Raw genomic sequence first — 12,027 nt, forward strand, 5'->3', positions numbered from 1 at the left:
AAAATAAGCAACTTCATTCATAAAGTTATATACAGTAAATATTCATTCATAACGTTATATTCAGGGGGTGTCCAACCCACCACCTACTACACAGTGACTCTCTACTGATTACTTATTCTACAGCTGTACCTAGTGTGTCCATCTCCCCTCACTTAGATTGTAAGCCTTTGGTAGGGTCTTCCATACCCCAGTGTTTTCTACATGATCGTGTGCTCCTTTCCTATGACAGCCTCGTACTTTTATTGCTGGAACTACCTAACCAGCCCAACATTGCATGATCATGTGTATTTCTTCCCTGTTTGCCTTGTATAGCTTTGACCTTGTTACGTCTGTCATCCTTATATCATTGTATGTATTTATTGTTAGCACTTTATAAATATAAATAATAGTAAAGTAGCTGTCTAACTCTAGCTCACCTGACTTATGCAAATCATTGGCCTCAATTTGCAGCTTAGACTAGTCTACCGATGGTTTTTAGTCTACTGATGGTTTGGTGTAATGTTTTAGACCTGGTCTAAAACATTTGGTAATTAGGTCGGTAAAGCAGGGGAAATGATCAAAAGATGCAATTCACAAAGGCAAACAAGGAGTAACCACACCCACTTTTTCTGACAGGGATTAGACCAGCTGATGTCTGTCGGTAAAGTAATTTTTGACGTGAGGATGGAACCTTTTGAATTAATTATGCAGGAGTTTAATTGTATCCAGAGGAGAGCTCATGAGTGGAGAAGGATGTCAATCATAGCTACTCGGTTGTGAATTGCATCTTTTGATCATTTCCCCTGCTTTACCCACCTAATTACCAAATGTTTTAGACCAGGTTTAAAAACAGGTCTAAAACATTTGGTAATTATTAGTGAATTCCCTTTTGATGCAACTGATTTACATCAGACCATCGGTAGACTAAAAACCATCAGTAGACTAGTCTAAACTGCTTAGTGAATTGAGGCCATTGACTGGAAAGCAGTTGAAAACCTCTTCTGGTCAGTAAACTCTGGCAGTAAGCCTGGAGGATTGGATGCAGAGAGGCGGAACAGTAGTGAAAGAGTCACTAATTCACTTTTGTTCCACATAATCCTTCCTTTTCATTATAAGGAGTGGGAGTTACTGACAGGCATATGTGAGTAACTGATCCCCTTATTAAGGCGTTTTCAGTGGCTTAATGCACAGTTGGTATAATTACGGCCCACAAGCAGGCATCCAGACGCTGTTCCTTTCTGTGCCTGAGCAGTGACAGCACAGGTGCACAGCTGCTACAGGAACACACAAGCGGCTGGAATAAATAACTTTTATGTGCAGAGAAAATGTAAATAAAGCTTTAAGTAAAACTGCTTCATATTTGCTACACTTAGTCTGTTATTTCATATCCTGCGGCAGTAGGATTACCGCTCTGCTGAGGGTCAAGTATGCCTCCGGTATAAATATCTCATCAGTCCTTAAAGGGATATTATTTTTCGTTGATAAGCAGCGCCTGTAGTCCAGATCTATACATGTTGAGTGATTTTGGATAGTCCATGTCAGCTTTCCTGCCTGAAGCTGTGTACACGCTAGATGAAACTGCTTTGAGGCGGCCGCCTGTGCTGAGGATCCAGCATGTGTACAGCAGCTCCGGCTCGAGTAGCAGTCAGCCTGGTGGTTCGCTTCAGCTGAACAATGGACAAGAGCATTGCTCACCCAGCTCCCCCCATGACGTCACACATTGGCTGCTTTGTCAGCCCTCTGCTCCCCACCCCATATGCTTAGCAACAGAACGCAATGCTAGCCTGCCTGCAGCAACACATCTGTACTGCCTTGGCCCCGCAATATCGCTCAAGGAATTGGGTCCCTGCTGGGCCACATGTTTCGTACATATGTACGAGTCTTGAGTTTTATCTATAGAGGTTGCTACATATATAGAATTATCTAAAAAGCTAGCTACAGGGTTGCTAATATGGCGATTGGGTGTGTCAGTTTTGCTCACTCTGGGCTTTTTTGTGTCTCTCTTCTTCCTCGGGATTTCAAAGATGGTGTGGAACCAGGAGATCCTCAACTGGAGATTCAAAATCTGTTTAAAATGTACAGAAATGCACAGCTCATCCTGACCATTTTTGTATGATTCTTGTCTGATGTCCATAGGAATCGTACATGTCTGGTTTATTTGTTGAGCTTACACAATGGACAAAAACAGATCACAGATTAGTTGTGTGAATAGTCGCATAGAAAAGCATTGGGTCCATTTGTCCGCTATCTTCTGGTGTAGGAAATGGTCCAGCTCTGGATCCAGGGGGAAATGACCCCTTTGACTACTGCACACATTCCGGATTTCCGTTGCAAAATTCCAGTTTCAAGTGGGAATGTCCCAATGTACTGGCATATAGCCTACGTTTACTCATTACTTAACATGGGCAAGAAATCAGATCTAGGAAATGATAGACCTGCAAGCTTAACATCAGAGGTGTGCAAGCAATTGAGGGTTTCCTAAGAGATGCTATTCAAGACTTAAGGTGCCCATACACTCGTCAGATTGGCAGCAGATAGATAAGAAATGCATCTGATGATCTATCTGATGCGTTTTTAGAACATTTTTTATCAGGATAGAATTCCAATAGATTTCAGTTTGAAATCTATTGAAATTCGATCTGATGGCATTTTTTTGCCATCAGATTTCCATTAAGGCCAATGCAAAATGATAAGCAATCTCATCAGATCGACCTAAATTTTCCACCCTGCCAGTTCGATGGAAATCCATCGAAATCGATCGAAATCGGCCATCGATCGGTCGATTGGCCATCGATCGGTCGATTGGCCAACCGATTTGCAATCGATCGATCGGGATCGATCGGTCGGCCAGAAAATCGGCTGAGTGTATGGGCCCCTTAAATAGCAGAGAATAATCTAATTTCTCAGCATTAGCGAGGGTTTATGAAGGACAGGTCTTGTTTGGTAAATGGTAATGTGGATATTGGGAATGCCAAAGCCTTCGATATTATTCTCCACAATAGTCTGGTACAGAAATAGAGGATGCAAGGTCTAGGCATGAATCTGTGTGCATGGATAAGGAACTGACTAAAGGCTTGTAACTACACTCAACCAAACTGCCAGATTGTCATCTGTTTATGGTGTGTTGGGTGACAATCAGGTGTGTGTATGTGCGTCAAACGACAAGAAGACTGACTGATAACATGCAGTTTGGCGATCCGGCTGGACGGGTGAAGGCTGCATCTGGAATATGGAATACTGTCCTGGGAACCGCATCACAGGAGGGAAATTGCCGTTTTGGAGCATTTGATGGGCCACAAAATTGATCAGAGGGATGGAAGGTCTCACTTACCAGAAGAGGTTAGATAAACTGGGCTTATTTAGTTTGGAAAAACAATGCCTTAAAGCAGTAGGATCATCCATACTATGCCAGGGAAAAAAACACATATATAACTAGATAAATACTTGACCTACTTAAATAACACATGTATTGTACTGGCCACGTTTTGATTTCAGTGAATGTTATATAGTAAATTACGAGAATTCTGTTCCTGGTGGGAACCATGTCTTTTGCCCACAGTTAAAGGACTTCCGAGGCCAAAATCCGGGCCCAAAACATAAAAAAAGTTCGCTACCTTCATGGCTTTGTAAGGCACGGAGGACACCGTCCGCGCCCTCCGTGCCGTTACGCCTGGTCCCCTCTGGTGAATAGCCCCCCGAAAGGCTGCGACCCCACGGTCCGGGTCGGCATCTTCTGCCCCTATAAAGATGGCCGCCGGAGCTGGCCACGGCTGTGCAGTCCGCATAGCCGCTACTGCGGCTGCGCAGCTCTAGGGCCAACCCCCTGATCACGTAACAGGCAGCGTGGATCGGAGGGTTGGCCCTAGAGCTGCGCAGCCGCAGTAGCGGCTATGCGGACTGCGCAGCCGTGGCCAGCTCCGGCGGCCATCTTTATAGGGGCAGAAGATGCCGACCCGGACCGTGGGGTCGCAGCCTTTCGGGGGGCTATTCACCAGAGGGGACCAGGCGGAACGGCACGGAGGGCGCGGACGGCGTCCTCCGTGCCTTACAAAGCCATGAAGGTAGCTAACTTTCTTTATGTTTTGGGCCCGGATTTTGGCCTCGGAAGTCCTTTAAGGCTAACTCGTGATGTCATTTCTGCCCTTTACATTTTTCCTTGTCTTCTCCAATCGCTGAGTCGCCTCAGCCTTGCTTGTAAACACAAGTGAGTAGGGGATTGGGTTTCAGATAAGCAGCTGGCAGGGAAATAAAGGTAAGAGGAGGAATAGATTATAGATAAAAAGAACCCCCAGCATGCAATTCTTTGGCACCGACTACTAAAGGGCCAGTGCTCCTTAAGTATGTGATAACTCCAAATCATAACAGCAGAAAACGTTGTGAAAGTTTTGCATACAGGATTAGCATCTTTATCACTTAATACACTCAGACCAGTTGCTGTTGAAATTTGATTTTTATGGTGACGATACCGCTTTAAGGTGCCCATACATGGTATAATTTGTCATTTTTTTCTATTAGATTATTTAGTTCGATTATCTCCGTTATATCGAATATAAAGGTTTTTCCAACATGTCTGATAAGATTTTTCTCGAAAAAACAGGATAATCGTTCGAATTTCTTGATCGAAAAAAAAATATTTTCGACTTTTGTTCGATTCGATCATTTAGATCGAATAAACGGGAAAATCGAACGTTTTTATTGTACCATGTATGGGCACCATTAGAGTAAATCTAATTAACGTATTCATATAAGGGGACAAAATAAAACCTCCACAGATGATCTTTTTGATCCTAGGCTTTTATAAAGGAAAACGGGGGGGAAACATTTTTGTCACATATTTAGGAAGGTGTGGAATATATTATTTCAGGAAGTAGTTATGGCAAATTTTATATCTGTGTTTAACCTTTTCCCTGCCAGACGTTTTGTCCTAAACGCAAACCTCTAAAGCCGCATCTACACGCGTAGATGCGGCCGCGATGCTCCTTATCAATCGAGCCGCTGATGCGGCTCGATTGATAAGATCCGACAGGACGGATCTCCGCACCGCCGATTCCCTGCTCGCTCCCCGCGAGGGGACAATGGCAGGGAACCGAGCGGAAGATAAGCGGCGCCGGGGGGACGAGCGGGCACGAGCGGGGAATCGAATGCGGCGCACGCGCGGTGAGTGGGGACGCGGCGGGCACGCGGAAGAGGCGATCCGGCGGCTAATCGAGCCGCCGGATCGCTACAACCTCTCCCCGTGTAGACGGGGCTTTACCCCCAATGAGTCTATGGCTAAAATTACTCGGTGATTCCTGTCATTGTTTATCTAGTGATTTTATCTGATTGTCATCTGCAGTAGGGAAGGAATTTTTTTCACTTTTAGGGCTAATTGGTCTAAAGGTGGCCACACACCATTTTTTTTGTTTTTTTTTTAATATCTGTTCAATTCAAGAATTACAATCAATTTGTCTTACTGATTGTAACATTTCAAAAATCTGACCAATGTACCACACATGTTAAGTTTTTCCCCAATTATGATAAAAATGATAGGAAACTCTGAGAAAATTGCTTGGGTGTGTATATTAATAAATTGACAATCTAACACACATCATACGATCTAGAAAAATTGAAGAAAAATTTCCGGTATTTTGGATCTAAAAAAAGGAAATCTGATCGGATTTTTCAGTCGAATAAAAAAAAAAAAAAAGCTTTAGACTTTTTTTTGGAGATCCGGCGATTTGATTTATCAAATTGCTGTAAAATTGTATCATGTGTGGCCACCTTAAGCCTTGTAAGGGTTTTTCCCCTTCCTCTGGATCAATTGGGACAGTGATCTGCTAACTTGGCTCTCCAGCTGTTAAGGAACTACAAGTCCCACCAGTGGCGTAGCTAAGGAGCTGTGGGCCCCGATGCAAGTTTTACAATGGGGCCCCCCCAAGCACTCTATACATAACAATTGCTACGGCGCACCAAAACCTGCCAATGGCAACCACAGTGTCAGAGGTGCAAGAAGGGGATGGGGAACAGTTTGTTAATGATTACTACTATCCAAATTATCTATAGAAGTGATTATTACCAGCACAGGACCAATAGAGAGCTAATACTGTAGTTGAGGGAGGGCCCTTCGGGGCCCCTCTGGCCCAAGGGCCCCGATGCGGTCGCTACCTCTGCACCCCCTATTGCTACGCCCCTGAGTCCCACAATGCATTTGCCTTTATGAATCATGACTGTGGCTGTCAGACTCCTGCAATGCATTGTGGGACTTGTAGTTCCTTAACAGCAGGAGAGCCAAGTTAGCAGATCACTGAACTGGGATATGTAAGAGTGCAAGCTAGCATTAGTGCTATGCTAGTAACCATATTTTCTGGTTGAACTGAATGGATGGATGTCTGGTTTTTCAACCCCAACTACCTATGTAACTACCTATGTTACAAGCAATTGCTTATGCAGGAATAAGGGAGTTACTGGGTCGTTATTTAAAAGGGCATAATTTAGTAAGCACACAAAAATGTTCTAATTTCATTCATGTATTACCTGTATAATTATTGTTTGTCCAAGTAATTTAATCTATCTCAAACAGAATTGGTAGGTACTTGGAATTAGCTAGAGCAGCTTTCCTCATTCTGCTCCAGCTTGGAGTTGCTTTGAATGGAACATGATCCCATTCACAGCTCAATCGCATACAAAACGCGGCAGGACGACGATTGCGCTTTGACCAAAATCGCATCGCAATCGGATCGCACTAATAGAAATTGCTGCTGCAGTTTCCATTAGTTTAATGTACCTTGCGATTTGCGATCAGAAGCAAATCGCAGGCTAGTGGAAAAAGGCCCTCAGGCTGTTAGGAGACAGAGAGCGGGGGGGGGGGGGGGGGGGGGTTAAATAATAGCTGTTTGAGAAGTTTCTTTAGAGGAGGTAGAAATATGGAGTCATTTGAAAGTGTTCTGATTGAATGTAAAGCTATCTCAAGTTGAAGCTGGGAAACTGTTATACTTAAAGAGGAATTCCAGTGAAAATAATGTAATTAAAAAGTGCTTCATTTTTAGAATAGTTATGTATAAATGATTGTCATTGTTTGTCCATTGTAAAATCTTTCATCACCCTGATTTACATTCTGACATTTATCATATGGTGACCTTTTTACTGCTGGCAGGTGATGTCAGTGGAAGTAGCTGCTGCTTGCTTTTTGGCAGTTGGGAACAGCTGTTATTTCCCACAATGCAACAAGGCTCCCACAGTGTGATGTCAGAACCATGATCCTGACATCACACTGTGGGAGTGGTTTCACCACAATATCAGCCATATAGAGCCCCCTGACAATCCGTTTGTAAAAAGGAAAAAAATTGTCATGGGTAAGGGGGTACCAGCTTTGATTACGGTTTCTCTTTAAAGATGCATCTAAAGATACATCTCATTGTTTGTAAGAAGTATTTCATGATTCGAATGAGACATCAATCATTCTTTTACATTATTTAACCACTTAAAGAGAGTCTGAAGCGAGAATGAATCTCGCTTCAGACCTCATAGATAGCCCCTGCTAAACCGCCGCTATCCCGCGGCTAAACGAGGGTCCCTGTCCCCCCAAATCCCCTCCGTAATGTGAGGGAGCTACCTGGTTGGGGCAGGGCTAACCGCCTCAGCCCTGCCCCACACGTGTCTGTCAGCGCGTATCTCCGCCTTTATTCGCCCCTCTCATTCTTCCTTCACTGAGAGGGGCGGGGGAGAGGCGGCGATGCGCCCGCTGACAGACGCGAATGGAGGCAGGGCTGCAGCCGTCAAGGGACCCTCGTTTAGCGGCACTATTGCGGCGGTTTAGCAGGGGCACACGTCAGCCGCCTCCGATCCAGCCCTTAGCGCTGGCCAGAACTGTTTGTTCCGGCTACGCTGGGCTCGGGCGGCTGGGGGGACCCTCTTTCGCCGCTGCACGCGGCGGATCGCCGCGCTGCGGCGGCGATCGGGTAGCACACGCGGCTGGCAAAGTGCCGGCTGCGTGTGCTGCTTTTTATTTCATCCAAATCGGCCCAGCAGGGCCTGAGCGGCAGCCTCCGGTGGTAAAGGACGAGCTGCATTCAAATCCTGCATTCAAAACTTTCAAAACTTTTTCTGCTGTTATGATTTGGAGTAATCACATACTTAAAGGAGAACTGTAGTGAGAGGTATATGGAGGCTGCCATATTTCCTTTTAAGCAATACCAGTTGCCTGGCTATTCAGCTAATCCTCTGCCTCTAATACTACAGCCACAGGCCCTGAACAAGCATGCAGCAGATCAGGTGTTTCTGACAAATTTAGACAGATATGACAAGATTAGCTGCATGCTTGTTTCTGGTGTGATTCAGACACTTCTTTAGGCAAATAGACCATCAGGGCTGCCAGGCAACTGGTATTGCTTAAAAGGAAATAAATATGGCAGCCTCCATATCCCTCTCACTACAGTTCTCCTTTAAGGAACACTGGCCCTTTAGACAAGACAAGACAAATAACATTTATATTGCGCTTTTCTCCTTGCGGACTCAAAGCGCCAGAGCTGCAGCCACTAGGGTGTGCTCTATTGGCAGTAGCAGTGTAAGAGAGACTTGCCAAAGGTTTCCTACTGAATAGGTGCTGGCTTACTGAACAGGTAGAGCCGAGATTCGAACCCTGGTCTCCTGTGTCAGAGGCAGAGCCCTTAACCATTACACCTTCAGCCAACTGCCTAAATAGTAGTCGTGCCAAAGAACTGCATGCTGGGGGTTCTTTTTATCTATAATCTATTCCTCCTCTTCCCTTTATTTCCCTGCCAGCTGCTTATCTGAAACCTAATCCCCTGAAGCGACTCAGAAAAAGTAAAGGGCAGAAATGACATCACGAGTTAGCCTTTACTGTGGGCAAAAGACATGGCCCCCACCACTAACAGAATTCTCGTCATTTACTATATAACATTCACTGAAATCAAAACGTGGACAGTAAAATACTTGATCTACTTACATAACACATGTATTAATCTACTTATATATGTGTTTTTTTTTCCCTGGCATAGTATGGCTGATCCTACTGCTTTAAGGACCAGAGCCTTTTTTCCATTCAGACCACTGCAGCTTTAACGGTTTATTGCTCGGCCATACAACCTACCACCTAAAATAATTTTACCTCCTTTTCTTGTCACTAATACAGCTTTCTTTTGGTGCTATTTGATTGCTGCTGCGAGTTTTAGTTTTTATTATATTCATCAAAAAAGACATGAATTTTGTCAAAAAAAATGACTTTTTTAAAGAGAAACTCCAACCAAGAATTGAACTTTTTCCCAATCAGTAGCTGATACCCCATTTTACATGAGAAAGACAATGATTTTCACAAACAGACCATCAGGGGGCGCTGTGTGACTGATTTTGTGCTGAAACCCCTCCCACAAGAGGCTCTGAATACCGCGGTACTGCTGGCAAACTGCCACAATGTAACAATGTTCAGAGACAGGAAATAGCTGTTATTAGCTGTCTGTAACAGACAGAGCAGCTAGAGATAGCTAAATAACCTGCCCACAGTAACAATGTCACCATGTAATACATGTCAGAATGTGAATCTGGGAGAGGAAAGATTTTACAATGAGCAAACACTGACTAAATCATTTATACATAATTATGGTAAAAAATGAAGCACTTTTTTTACTACATTATTTTCACTGGAGTTCCTCTTTAACTTTCTGTGCTGACATTTTTCAAATAAAGTAAAATTTCCTATACATTTGAGCGCGGAAGTTATTGTGCTACATGTCTTTGATAAAAAAAAAAACATTCAGTGTATATTTATTGGTTTGGGTAAAAGTTATAGCATTTACAAACTATGGTGCAAAAAGTGAATTTTCCCATTTTTAAGCATCTCCGACTTTTCTGAGCACCTGTCATGTTTCATGAGGTGCTAAAATTCCAGGATAGTATAAATACCCCCCAAATAACCCCTTTATGGAAAGAAGACATCCCAAAGTATTCACTGAGAGGCATGGTGAGTTCATAGAAGATTTTATTTTTTGTCACAAGTTAGCGGAAAATGACACTTTGTGACAAAAAAAAGGGGAAAAAAAAGGTTTCCATTTCTTCTAACTTGCGACCAAAAAATAATGAAATCTGCCACGGACTCACTATGCTCCTCTCTGAATACCTTGAAGTGTCTACTTTCCAAAATGGGGTCATTTGTGGGGTGTTTACTGTCCTGGCATTTTGGGGGGTGCTAAATTGTAAGCACCCCTGTAAAGCCTAAAGGTGCTCATTGGACTTAGGGCCCCTTAGCGCAGTTAGGCTGCAAAAAATTGTCACACGTGGTATTGCCGTACTCAGGAGAAGTAGTATAATGTGTTTTGGGGTGTATTTTTACACATACCCATGCTGGGTGGGAGAAATATCTCTGTAAATGACAATTTTTTGTTTTTTTTTTTACACACAATTGTCCATTTACAGAGATATTTCTCCCACTCAGCATGGGTATGTGTAAAAATACACCCCAAAACACATTATACTACTTCTCCTGAGTACGGCGAGACCACATGTGTGGCACTTTTTTGCACCCTAACTGCGCATAAGGGCCCAAAGTCCAATGAGTACCTTTAGGATTTTACAGGTCATTTCGCGCCATTTGGTTTCAAGACGAGATTTTATTTTTTGTCACAAGTAAGCCGAAATTGATTTTAATTTTTTTTTTCACAGTGTGTCATTTTCCGCTAACTTGTGACAAAAAAGAAAATCTTCTATGAACTCACCATACTCCTAACGGAATACCTTGGGGTGTCTTCTTTCTAAAATGGGGTCATTTGTGGGGTTCCTATACTGCCCTGGCATTTTAGGGGCCCTAAACCGTGAGGAGTAGTCTTGAAACCAAATGTCGCAAAATGACCTGTGAAATCCTAAAGGTACTCATTGGACTTTGGGCCCCTTAGCGCAGTTAGAGTGCAAAAAAGTGCCACACGTGGTACCGCTGTACTCAGGAGAAGTAGTATAATGTGTTTTGTGGTGTATTTTTACACATACCCATGCTGGGTGGGAGAAATATCTCTGTAAATGACAAATTTTTGATTTTTTTTTTACACACAATTGTCCATTTACAGAGAGATTTCTCCCACCCAGCATGGGTACGTGTAAAAATACACCACAAAACACATTATACTACTTCTGAGTACGGCGATACCACATGTGTGACACTTTTTTGCAACCTAGGTGCGCTAAGGGGCCTAACGTCCTATTCACAGGTCATTTTGAGGCATTTGTTTTCTAGACTACTCCTCACGGTTTAGGGCCCCTAAAATGCCAGGGCAGTATTGGAACGCCACAAGTGACCCCATTTTAGAAAGAAGACACCCCAAGGTATTCCGTTAGGTGTATGGTGAGTTCATAGAAGATCTTATTTTTTGTCACAAGTTGGTGAAAAATGAAACTTGGTGAAAAAACAATAAAAATCAATTTCCGCTAACGTTTGACAAAAAATAAAATCTTCTATGAACGCTTCATACACCTAACAGAATACCTTGGGGTGTATTTTTTCTAAAAAAGGGGTCACTTGTGGAGTTCCTATACTGCCCTGGCATTTTACGGGCCCAAAACCGTGAGTAGTCTGGAAACCAAATGTCTCAAAATGACTGTTCAGGGGTATAAGCATCTGCAAATTTTGATGGCAGGTGGTTTATGAGGGGGCAAATTTTGTGGAACCGGTCATAAGCAGGATGGCCTCTTACATGACAGGTTGTATTGGGCCTGATCTGATGGATAGGAGTGCTAGGGGGTGACAGGAGGTGATTGATGGGTGTCTCAGGGGGTGGTTAGAGGGGAAAATAGATGCAATCAATGCACTGGGGAGGTGATCGGAAGGGGGTCTGAGGGGGATCTGAGGGTTTGGCCGAGTGATCAGGAGCCCACACGGGGCAAATTAGGGCCTGATCTGATGGGTAGGTGTGCTAGGGGGTGACAGGAGGTGACAGGAGTACAGTGTGGCTTGGCTTAGCCTGCACTACTACACATGCGCTGGACTGGTGGGGCACCTCCTTGATCATGCTCTTGTTTCCTGGAGCATAGAGTCACAATGGGCTGTAGTCACAATCGGGCATATGT

At 43.7% G+C, this 12,027-nt stretch overlaps 1 protein-coding gene across 6 annotated transcripts in view; it reads left to right on the forward strand.

Annotated features, from left to right (window-relative positions):
* Nucleotides 1-12,027, forward strand: part of TANC2 (tetratricopeptide repeat, ankyrin repeat and coiled-coil containing 2) — an 897,702-nt gene that overhangs the window by 383,614 nt on the left and 502,061 nt on the right. The window lies entirely within an intron of this gene.

Source organism: Hyperolius riggenbachi, chromosome 12 (assembly GCF_040937935.1).
Source record: "Hyperolius riggenbachi isolate aHypRig1 chromosome 12, aHypRig1.pri, whole genome shotgun sequence".
Taxonomy (NCBI): domain Eukaryota; kingdom Metazoa; phylum Chordata; class Amphibia; order Anura; family Hyperoliidae; genus Hyperolius; species Hyperolius riggenbachi.